This window comes from Cryptotermes secundus, unplaced genomic scaffold (genome assembly GCF_002891405.2).
Source record: "Cryptotermes secundus unplaced genomic scaffold, Csec_1.0 scaffold284, whole genome shotgun sequence".
In the NCBI taxonomy this organism is placed as follows: Eukaryota; Metazoa; Arthropoda; class Insecta; order Blattodea; family Kalotermitidae; genus Cryptotermes; species Cryptotermes secundus.
Window position 1 is genome coordinate 206,406 of NW_019719361.1, and position 13,113 is coordinate 219,518.

Here is a 13,113-nt window from a genome sequence, read left to right on the forward strand (position 1 = left end):
AGACCGGAGCGGCTATTTCCTTGAAATAGCTCCTCAATTATCCTCACGAGGCTGTGTGGACCCCAATTCTTTATTTACTCAAATTACTAGAATTAATTAAATTCGTGCCTCTCACAAATTAGCTTAAGCATCAAGAGGCTAATCTTGTATTTGGGGCACGTTCGAATGTCGATTAGTCTGAAGACCCCATTTCTTCAATTCCGGATATCGGACGCTCCCTTTCTAAGCATTTTCAGTTCAATGCAAATCTGTTTCGTAGTTACATGTTTCATCCCGTATATTCAACGTCGTTAAATAACCTACGATTTAACCGACTGATCTAAATTTATTGGTAAACTTTTCTCTGTGGCCACTACTTCTCTCTCTAAATTATTCTTCCATTGTCTTTTTACTCTGAGCATTCCAGGAAGCCTAAACAAGACATTAATTGTTGTCACAAAAACCCGCACACGTAAAAGTACGTTTATTTCTATGCTCATCACGTGACAAGGGACACGCTCTCTTGCCCGCGTACTGATTTCTTATGTTTCCTTCGCTGAAGCAGTAAAACTTATATTCTCTGTAAAGACTAAATCTTTGCTTGGTGTCTGTGACGAATTGTCTCGTTCTAGACGAGAATATTCTCGGGAATTCTCGTTTGCATTTGCTGTGGTCTAGTTTAGTTTATCGCCGTTAGAGTTGGGCTCTCTCAGATGCATTTGAAAGTGTCTCAGTGCCAGAATACAAATTACAGACTAAGATTCTGTTAGATTTTTATGTTATTTGTTTTATACGTGTAATATGCCCGACTATACCGGATATTTCGTCACTTCCTAGGCCTATTTACCATTCTCAACTATAAATTTGTTTTTTTAAATTTTCTATCCCACGATAACTTCCAGATAGTTAACTGGTCAGCTATTAAGTACAATTGCCGATTAGTAATAAAAATGGTGGAAAAGTTGATGATAATAATTATGAATATGATAAACGATAAGAAACAATTTGTTTTTATACAAATGTTGTTTAATGAAGGACCTCCTCTGTGGTCTAGTGATCAGCGTTCCTGGCTACAGATCCAGATGTCCGGGTTCGATTCCCGGGGCTACCAGAATTTTTCTGAGAAATAGTGGGTCTGGAACGTGGTCCACTGAGCCTCGTAAGGATAACTGAGGAGCTATTCAAGGAAACAGCGGCTCCGGTCTAGAGAACCGAAATTAACGGCCGTGGGGATTCGTTGCGCTGACCACGCGACACCCTCTATCCGCAAAATTTGGTACTAAACTTCGCCAACAAGCAGCTGTCACTCGGTCGGTATAGTTCGCTTGCGGACTACAGGCCACGCAGTTTTGTTTTGTTTTTGTTTTATGAAGGCCGATCACAGTAGCCGTGCGATCTAAGGCATGAAATGTCTTCGTCCGCTAGAAAACTTGGATCGTGGGTTCGAATCCCACTTAAGACACTGATGTCTGTGTGCGTTTATTCTGTGTTTCTGCTGTCTTGTTTCTAGGTAACGGCCTTGCGACAGCCTGATCCCCCGTCTAAGGATTCCTACTAATTGTGTAAAAGATACAAAAACTGAAAATGCGGCCAATGTCCAACAAAGATTTGTTGAGCCATAGATAAATAAATGTTTTATAAAGTTGTAAACCAAATATACAACAAACATTTCTTGAATATTTAATTGGTTTTTGAATTAAGCGTCTCTATAATTTTTAGTGTCATTTAAAAACTTGTGTAGCTCACTATAATCTATGATGGAAGATTAAAGTACTCATTTCCAGGTGTTGTTAAGTCAGTAAATTAATGCAAAACTTAATTTCATTCACTGCTTCCCCCACTATATCACACGCGTCTATATGCAAATCACCTCTCTCTCTCTCTCTTTAACATAATTATAATGCATTTGTCTTATCTACATATCCGCATATGAAACTATTACAAGACTGTGGTCCTCAAACCTCTTGAATATACTCAAACAGTTCTGAAAATGTATGCTTGGGGATACATTTTGTTGAGACAGTAGTTGAGAACTGTGAGAAAACTAAAAAAAAAACTACTAATATTTCTTTATTGTTCACAGAGATCCTTTGTATCTGTCTGTAGATATGTTTCGACCTCAAACAGTTCAAATAATTTCGATTGTTTGTGAAGGTCTATTCTAAAATTAATCGGATATTATTTTAAGAAGAAAGCAGTCTTCTGAGATGTGGCGCTGTTTAGATATTGTGTTAACCTATGTTTCGGAGAAAAGTATGGCCTCCATCTTCAGGGTAGAAGAAAAGAAAAAAAGAAATAAGCGAGCGAACAATCTTGAGCAGCTGCAGAACTTGCCCGTTTCTTATCTGATTTTATTATTCCACTTGAAATTAAAACTATATATTTTGATTAGTGTTTATACTAGAACAATGGTTTTTGAAAATGTGCTTATTAAGTTTTAAGCGAATTACAAATCTATATCTGAAATATCTTTGAGCCGATTGTCTAGATAATTTGGGAGCCTCAACGTCTCACAACCCTATGGGCCTTCATGGACTGGTACAGGGATAGCTTTACTTTACTTTACTTAAAGTACACGGAGCTGAATATTAAGACAGCAGTGACCATGTAAGTAACAGGTGGACATAAAACACAGAAAAAAGCAAAGAAAATGCATATGAATTTTATCTCAAATTCTGCAGTAATGGCTACTTGAAGGAATTAGGTGCAGATAGAAGGGCCATCATCGAATATTGTAATGCACTCTAGAAAATGTAGGCGTGAAAAAGTAGACCGAATATAACTGACTGCACGGGGGTCCAGTAGAATAGTCCTTTTGAGCAATAATACATTTCTGTGGTGCATAAAATAGATTATTTTTAATCGCCCATTTTGAGAAAGACACAGCACAAAAAGCTTAACTTCGTTTTTAATCCTGTGAATTATTTTATGAAGTTATCAATTTAACATTATAAATTGTACGCTTCTCCAAGTATAATTAGAATAATCAGTTCCAGGAGGATGAGATGGGAAGGGCATGTAGCACGAATGAGGAGAGGAGAAATGTTTGTAGGATATTTATTTCTTCATTGCTAGTGTGGTGCAACTAAGTCCCTTGTACTGCGGCCACTTCTGGCCTATTGTACCAGCCCCAGATGACAGGTGAGGGTGATTTTGGAGCAATTGGTGGAATGAAGATTAGCAGGGGAAACTGAAGTACTCGGAGAAAACCTGCACCAGCGCCACTTTGTCCACCACAAATCCCATTTGGCCAGACCCAGGATCGAACCCGTGCCGCCGCGGTGGGAAGCCAGCTACTAACCGCTTGAGCTATTGCGCAGCCTTGTAGGATATTGGTGGGAACTCCGGAAAGAAAGAGACAACTGGGAAAACAAAGGCCTAGGTGGGTGGACAATATTAAAATGGATCTCACAGAGATGGGATGGGATGGGTTGGATTGACGTGACTAAGGATAGGGAAACAGTGGAGGGCTCTTGTGAACACGGTAATGAACTTTTGGGTTCCATAAAATGCTGGGAAGTTCTTGAGTATCTGCAGATTTGGCGGCTTCTCAAGAAGGGCTCAGCCACAAGAATGAGTGAATGATCAATTTAACATGTTTGAGGTCATAATAATTACGTGACACTTTTAACATAGGAACAGCTTGTATAACTAACGGCGTTAACTGTACGCGCTACATAAACAGCCGAAACCGAGTACTCGGAAATTCATTTAGACTCATTTGGATCTGCAGACACTGATTATGCTGCTCGGTTTAGCGACTAGACAACTTTGCATGGTTAATGAATAAATTATCCGGCCTGTAGGACTTGCCTCTGCATCCATAATAGATAAACCTACATAATCCTATAATATCTGATAGCTAACACTTATCATGCTTCGTAACACCGTCGCTTATTGTGATCAAGTTGACGTATCACCTGCCGAAGGGAACAGATATTACTCTCTACGCGTTTAAAGCAATTTTTTTAATTTATATAGGCCGTAATTTCCAACCATCACTGAATATAAAGTTTCCGGATTTTCTATATTTACGAGTAAACTCGGTCATATACTACATTCTATTTTTATGTTATCTTGTTTTGCGAAGACAGTAGTGTTTATCGGCTTCGTGTTAATGATAAACATTAGCAACGATGCTGACAGCATCAAAATGGCGCTCAATTTCTTCAAGTTCACATAAAATTGAAGTAGTATGTTTAATAATTTCTTTTAATATCAAGAACAGTGAATTGTGACCCGTTTTTTTCAGTTCCTGTTGGGACATAATCTAAGATTAAATCGCCTCTCCCCCCACAACCGGTCTTCCTGATGCCCCATTAGATAGCAATCCAAAATGACACTTAGTCAAGTATTTTACTTTCACATGGCTTGTGCTTCCTTTTATCTTCGACTAGATCCGACATTTCACAAGGAATTGGATGAGTTGGTGTAACGCACGAGCACGCACGCACTGTTGTTTCGGAGGCGGCTCATTTATACATATCTACAGCTGCGGTGTTCTGCGGCCATTTTGTTTAGTAGCAGTCCTGTTGCTTATTTCGTGGATTCAGGTTTTGAGAATCTTCGGTAAGTGGACATTTCATGGTTTCAAACGCTTCCTCCAGACAAATTTTGCGTTAATATCTTAAAATATACCAGTACATCTTCCCTGTACTTATATTCAACCTCACATTCAAATATATAGAATCTGTGTAATACGAAAAAAATATATTTCTAAATATATGAAAGATCTGAGGTCTTCTGGGATGTGGTGCCGTGTGGATCTTGTGTGAACAGACGTCTCGGATGAACGTATCGTCTCCATTTTCAGGGTAGAAGAATCCGCGAGTGAGAAACCAGCGTCAGCAGGTGGCTGCAGAATGAGCCACCAGTCGAAAATATTTTTTTTTCTGAAACGTCTATTCCCATAATATCTACACTGCGCCACATCCCAGAAGATGGAACTGTTCATATTTCTAAACAGATCGAATATCAATATTATCTAAGTTCACGCACAGAAATGAAAAGCGTTTAGATGGAAAGTTGGCTCGTTCTTTGTATGATAAGTTAAGAAGAATGAACAGCTAAGTCAGCTTAATTTCTTTTAGGTTAACTCATTATTTATCCATTCTTTTTAGTATCGAGGCTGTGTAGCATCGTTAATATGACGATTAATGACTCTAGAATGAGAATTAACAGGTTAAACCGAAAATCTGCTCCAGCGTTAATCTGTTCAACAAAAGTTCCACATGTTGTGACCTGGGATTGAACTCAGGCAGCCACGATAAGAAGCCGGCGACTATCCTCCTGATATATGTCACAGCCTTAGTATTTAATGAGATCACACCACCACGTGTGATGATATGGAAACAACTTTAAAGAACAGTGGCCATTTTGTTCATTGGTTTAACAATGATTTAATGGCGATCAAATTCAATGGTGTCCAACACTTGACACTATTTCAGCATTGGGGAGACTGAAGAAAACATAAATATATCGCTCAGAATATCCGTTCTCTGGTTCACGAATTGAATCTGGGATATTCTGAATCAATCATTACATCAAAGATGTTACTCTTTCTGGTCTTTGTAATGATTGTTTCAGAATATTCCAAATTAAATTCCTGAACCAGAGAACGGATATTGCGGGCGAAATATTTATATTTTCTTCAGTCTCTCCAACGTTAAAGACCTTCCTCTTTCGGGTGACCGCCTCTGTGGTCTAGTGGTCAGAGTTCCTGGCTACAGATCCAGAGGTCCGGGTTCGATTCCCGGCGCTACCAGATTTTCTGAGAAGTAGTGGGTCTGGAACGGGGTCCACTCAGCCTCATGAGGATAACTGAGGAGGTATTTCGAGGAAATAGCGGCTTCGGTCTAGAAAACCGAGATTAACGGCCGTGGGGATCCGTTGCGCTGACCACGCGACACCCTCTATCCGCTAAAGTTGGCACCAACTTCGCCGACAAGCGGCGGTCACTCGGTCGGTATAGTTTACTTGCGGAGTACAAGCCACGGAATTTAGTTTTAGGTGGTATTCAACCAACAGTCTACGAAGTGGTGCGTATCTGAAGTAATTAAGTCAAGAGGGTAAGGAGAGGCGGAAGAAAGACAGAGAAATGGAAAATTCACTCAAGAATTATTGATTAAACAGCCATAATGACATCAAAGAAATACATAGAGGGGCTTAAACGTAAAAAATGGGATAATATAGAATTAATCTAAAGGAAATATCGTACTTAAATACTTTTAATGGGCACTCAATTTTGAAAAGTTACATGAAAAACGCTTTCAACAATTTAGTTGTACAAAATTATAAGTAATTTCTAATTTAAATGGAAAAATATAGCTGTATTAAACATTTATTGAAAAATTCACTGATTTTTATGTCGTTTTCAACGTGCACATATTTAACATGTACAGACAATGGGGACTGGAAGTCGAGAGGCAATAGGTTCGATTCTCGGTAGGATTATTTGGCTACTTTCGTCTGCCCATTTTCGCCCATTCCTTCGCTATTTCCAGGGGATTTTTGAGATCGTACTTAGAAGCAGATTACCTGCAGTTAAAATGACGACTTTAAATAAACCAATAACATAAATTATCTTTCCTCTGATGCTGGGACCCAGGCAGCAGGGCCAAATTCCAAAATTGTCTCGGAAAAATATACGAAGTGGTATTGGAAAGTTCCCGGACTCTTATTGTTGTAACTGCATGAAGAGATTAAGAGATGCGTTTCAAGAGTGGAAAAAACGAAGAGATCTCTGTATACGTTCCCATGGATACCGTTTTGAAGAAGATGGCAGCCAAAAGTAAGTTAAGCCAGCATTTATCTTCTGACCTAGCCCTGGAACTTTCCGATAGCACCTCGTATGAGATTAGGAGGTAATTTTTAATATTAATTACGTCAGTAACTATGTTAGTTGGGTCCTTGTAACCACGGCTTGCCGTGTCCTCAGGTTGCCGATGGAAGAGACGGTCTTCAGATATGGAGGACAATTGTGAATATATTGATTAAGCAGTGACGAACAGCGAACAATGGGTAATCCTTCAGCTTGGGGGTTGGGCGTGGGGTTAACAACTCACTCTATAAAATAAGCTTGTTTCGAAATGACACAAAGGACTTCGGACTTCGATGTTTTCTTTGGTAGATTGATCTAACTCAGGACAGGGACCAGCGGAGGACTCTTGTGAACACTGTAATTGACCTCCGGGTTCTATAAAATGCTGGGAAATTCTCGAGTAGCTGCGCAACTGGCGGTTTCTCAAAGAAGGGCTCAGCTGCATGTAGTTAGTTACATCAGAGGCACACATATCGCTTATTATTAATTATCACATGGAGTTATTCAAACTAACTTAGCTACAAATAACTAGTGTAATGTTCTGCAAGCTATGTACACATATTCACAAACATATGCATACTAATGATCTGCCATATTCATTAATGTAAACACGTGCTGAGCACATAGCGATAAGATTACGCACTGGCCACTACACGAGAGTTCCCGCAAACAATATTTACGCGATAACTCTGTTTCTCTGAGCACAGGAGCAGAAATAAATAAAGTCACGTGGTATAGATACAGCGATACAAATTAATTGCCTTAATGTCTCATTATAACGTCTTTGGTGGGATATGTTGAGACACGTAAGGTTCAGAATTTCACAGTTTTTCTGTCACAACAGTCACTGACCGTTCACTTTCATTCCACTGATCAGAAATCACTTGTTCTATCACCGGATCCCTTATCACCGTTTCCCACGGTCCAACAGATCACAGAGGGCTGATATATATGTCTGGGCCATTTGCAATGTTTCAAATTTTGAAAGTTTATGATCTTCGCCTAATGATGGTATCACTTCTCTAAGCCGATCGAACGCCTCGTTCAGCCCGTTCATGCGACGGCGTTCTCTAGCATTCGCAGCGAGGCGTCTCTTCTTTACAATCGTTGGGGAGGTCGCACGTTCGGATCCTGGACACGCAAAGTTTCCTCTTCTGGTTCCACCGCTCCGGGAACCCCCTCTTCGACTCCGGTTTTGCAGATGAAGACCCGGGTTGATGTGACCTGAAGCCTGAGAGCCACCTGGAACTGTCAGGAGACTTCCAACTGGTGGAGAAACGGTTGCGTCCCAAACTAAGTCCTGTCGACTGCTGGTCCTGTGAATCATGTTGTTATTTCCTGACCTTTCATGGAAGTTCGGTTCCTTCACGTTCGTGGATAAGTCGTATAAATACAGTCCCTTATATCTGTCTTGCGGCAAAGTATCTTGGTGCCTATAGGTTCCGATGTCTTTATTCGTGGGAAACGAACCATTGGTACCACTGAGGGAGCTATCCAGCACTATACACTTTGAATAATGTTTCACGTCATAGCCCGTCGTTGTAACGGGGGAGAGTTCGCGGTATCGGTAGAGAGTAGAGACTGAGTAGTCATCCGGGGTTCCAAGATCTGAAATTTGCCTTTCAGCTGAGTAGCCAATGTTGGGTTTCACATCTCCGAGCTTATCTATGTCCACAGAGCCTTTCACATCACTCAAAAGGGGGGAGGATTCTCGATGCCTGTAAAAAAGGGATGTGCTTGGGAAGTCATTGGCTCCTCCTAGTATTCTCGTTGGGGTGACACCAGGAGCCTTCAGGTTCTCAAGAGTTACGGGTGCAGAGTAAAGTCTCACTTCGTCTTCAGCAGATGTTGTTATGGGTGATGATGGGGTGAGGGAGCGTTCAGGAGGGTACATTTCGTCCCCAGAAGCCACAGTGTTGCTGTTGTAGGCATAGTGCTGGATAGATGTTCCTGTGATCAGACCAGGCACACGGCGATCGACTGGCAGAGCTCGCAGGAGCATGGCGCCAGAACTCCCTGAAGACGCGCCCTCGCATCTCACCAAATCCATCTTCAGTGTGAGTGCTCATCCTCTCATTATGGGAATGAGAACCTCATACTAGGAGCTCCATGTTGACAGCTAAAGTAAAGCATGTACTTCGGTTAGTCCCTGTGATAATTAGTTTATTCCAACAACTAAACACGAGATCCCCTATAGAAGTAACAGAAGGTTTCGTTACATATAACTTAAGATTTCTTCACCTATTTCCTCAGATTTAAGAATATTCACTTCGTAATTACTAAAAATCTAACATTTTTCATCTTGTAACTACTGATAATCTTGGGATTCTTGACTTCTGAAGTGCTGATAGTATAAGATTTCGTATATTAATAATCTAAGCTTCCTTAAATGCCTAAATATTGATCACCTAGGGTCTCCTTACGTTCTAAATTCTGATAACACAACATTTATTCAGGTCTAAATATTAATAATATAAAATTTCTTCACTCTCTAATTACAGATTAATTATGGTCCCTTCATCTCTAATTATAGATAATATATGGCTTCTTCGCTCTCTAACTGCAGATAAATTATGATTTTTTCACCAACTACAGATAAACCACAGTTTCTTCAGCCTCATATTACAGATAATCTATATTTTTTTTTCACTCTATAACTACAAATAAACTATGGTTTCTTCACTCTATAATCACAGACAAACGGTTTTTCACTCGAAAATTACAGAAAATCTATGGTTTCTTCGCTCTCTAATTATAGATAAACCACGATTTCTTGTCTTTTGAATATTTATGATGTACGGTTTGTTCACTTTCTCTCTACTGATCATCATCATCATCATCATCATCACTGGCACGACAGCCCTTTGTAAACCCTGGGTAAACTCAGGATTGCTCACCATTCCCTCTCTACTTTTAGTGCATTTCCAGAACACTAACAATCATAACTTCTTCACTTCCTAACATTCCTTTCTTCATTTCTCACCATAATGTTGCCTACACTGGTAAGATTTTGACTAGACAGCAAGTGAAACTGTCTTCCTAGGCATGTAAGTTAATTCCGAGACAAACTTGTTTCACTGACTCCATGAAAATTTTTAATTTGAACTATAGGGTTAACAATTCTATCGATAGTACTGGAATTTATTTTAAATTATGCGCGATTACTATAAACCAATGATATTTAATTTCCTAAAAATATTTTTGCACACTTCTGATTTTGCAATATTATGTCATGTACTGAAATACGGTTCCAGCTGACCATGTGTCCTATTAGAATGTCGCAGAAACTGATATAACGACGTCTCAAAATTTTAAATTGTAACACAAGTATTGATTTCTTATGATTTATGAAAAAAAAGTAAACACTGGACACGAACCAATGCCTTTTAATCAACAAATGTCCTCTTGTATCCATTCCCTTATTCATCTTACAGTGCAGCTTAATTTCTATTCCGGAACTTAGCGAGTAAACACAACTTCACTTCCGTTTACATGACTTTGTGCCTAATACCTGTTTATTCCGTTTTCGAAGCATGAACACGATAATCCAATCACTGTCACATAAATACTTCAATCTCCACAAATGAAATCCTCACAACAGTTCTAAAATGAGTGCATTGTTGGTTTTCAAGTTCATTTAACTGCATATCCGACAATTCATAAAATTAATACCGAAAGCTCTTCACACGTTGTAACAATACAATTGAGACACGGTGAATAACACAACATACCGTCCTTAAATGTTCAAGAGATGTGCGTTCAAAGTGCATGGTTGAATTTAGACACGACTTTATATCGGCACTTTGGAGAACGTCACATCTGCAGAAAACTTCCTTTTGTGGGGCGAATAAGTACAGTAATGTACGGAGTCGAACAGCCCCAAGATTCGCGTGAAACTGGACTCTATATATACGGTACTTACAATTATATTAGAGCTAACTAGTGGGTCGTCGTGACTCGGTACCGCACAGTCAGTTTGGTTGGCAGATGTGCTGCAGTTAATGCTATTTTGTTGCCAATTCTTACACAGAGCACTGACCATTTTCAGATAGTCAACGCAAAGGATATTCCGTAACTGAATTAATGTACTTCCCGTTAACGTAAAGACAGACAGAGAGAGAGAGAAGGGTATAACCCTCAAAAAAAAAATATAAAGTTCGAGAAAAGCAACTTCATAAACAAATTGAAAATTTTTTTTTTTGCAATTGTATTTGTCCACTAAAGTCACGTGCTACAAAATATGAACCAATGAGATATCATTTTTGATTTTATTTTTATAATTGGATGTTAATATTGGGGGTGTTGGTTGGTTGGCTGGTGGTGGTGGTGGGAGAAGTATACATGCATCACTTTGCCGCCAGCCACCCGGCAGACATCCGGCCCACAAGCCACCCCCCCACCCCCCACCCCAGAGCACTCGTACACACATACACAACGGAGCAATGTGTTCCCTGGCTAGACAATTGACGGACTTTGGGCACACTGTTACCTCTAGTTCTAGTTTATGGAACCCGAAGGTTCATCACCGTGTTCACAAGAGCCCTCCAGTGGTCTCTATCCTGAGCCAGATCAGTCCAATCCATACCATCCAGTCTTGTCTCTCTCAGATCCATCTTAACATTATCCATCTAACTACCTCTTGCTTTTCCTAGTGGTCTCTTTCCTTCTGGCTTTCCCACCAATGTCCTATATGCATTCCTCTTCTCCCCCATTCGTGCTACATGGCCTATCCACTTCATCATCCTTGACTTGATCATTCTAATTATACTTGGAGAAGAGTACAAGTTATGAAGCTCCTCATTATGCAGTTTTCTCCAACCTCCTGTTACTTCATCTCTCTTCGGTTCAAATATTCTCCTCAACACCCTGTTCTCAAACACCCTCAGTCTGTGTTCCTCCCTTAATGTAACGCAATGCTACTACCTACTGAAAAGCTACCGGGCTAAAGCTGTGCTTAGTTTGTGTACGCAGACTTAATTTCACTGTCCTTCAGTAGTTTCTGTCAAATATAAAATATTTATTTTTCTCCGAGTCATTCATTGACTATTCCGAAAATATTCTGCAGCTGGACAGATCTAAAAAACCCTAAGCATCACAAGTGGATAGAATTGCCTCTATAATGTTTATCTGTGCTTTGCTACTCTAATACATAAATTAAAAAATTATAACACTTTTTTTGGATTAATGGAACAATTTTGTCCCAAAATTTATCACATATCCACCCGCTCTCGCTGCTTTCTTTGTCGGGATGATTTTCGACTCTGAAGATGGAGGTGATAAGTTTCTCCGAAACGTCGGCTCATATAGAACTACACGGTTAATACTGGTTATAAAAATGGTCCATAATTATGATATCATTAAATTTTAATCAATTGTTTTATTAACTTCCCGTTTTTCACCAATGTTTCTATTTATTTATTTGTTAATTATTTACTTAACGACACTAACAATAGCTTCTGATGTACAGCATCGCATGATACAATGATCAGTGAGTGATAAATTAGAAAGGATATGGGAGGAAATGGGCATACAATAACTGTATTTACTAACCAAGAATTTAGCGGTAACGTTCCCACCTCATGACTCAAGTTACGCGGGTACAAACCCGGAGGAGGTCGTGGAATTTTTAAGGGCGGAAAAATTCAGGAAACAAGTCCTCCGGGAGGGACTTTAAGCCGTGGGTCCAGTGTTGTAGATTTACGGCACGTAAAAGATCCTCCTGTATCTAGGAGACCTCTGAGCAAAATTAGGCAAAAAGTTTCCCGCCCAAGTAGTTTCCAATGCCTCCGGTAGATGGGGAAAGTTATCGGGTACCAATGCCAGTAGAGGACCGACCTCGCTGGCAGAAAGGGAAGATAGCGGGCACCAGTATCGGTAGGGTATGGCGACAGTAGAAATTAAAGGCGGACGTAAATAGACTATTAGTCGCGGTGCATGGGGAAACCCACCCCTTCTATACTGAATAACTGAATCAAGAATTTCCCTGGAAAAATGAGAAAAAAAAAGAAAAACTTCGGTCACTTTAGTCGGTACGAAAGCGAATTTCGAAAGAGGCGCCTGTGAATTTTTACGGTTTGATCAAAGTTCCTTGATGAATGATATTGGAAGGGGAAAATTTAACAGCTTAGTTCACATTTATCTGGTTAAAACGGAATGATCAAACGTCAGGATAATTTAAGTAAACAACGCGATAATCACAGACATTTTACGAAATGTGCAACATGGCGTACAAGCGCACAGTAACCTGTACATTCAGAAATATGGAAAAAAATATCTCATCACTGGTAATATTTTCCCTTTATTCTGAAAATTTG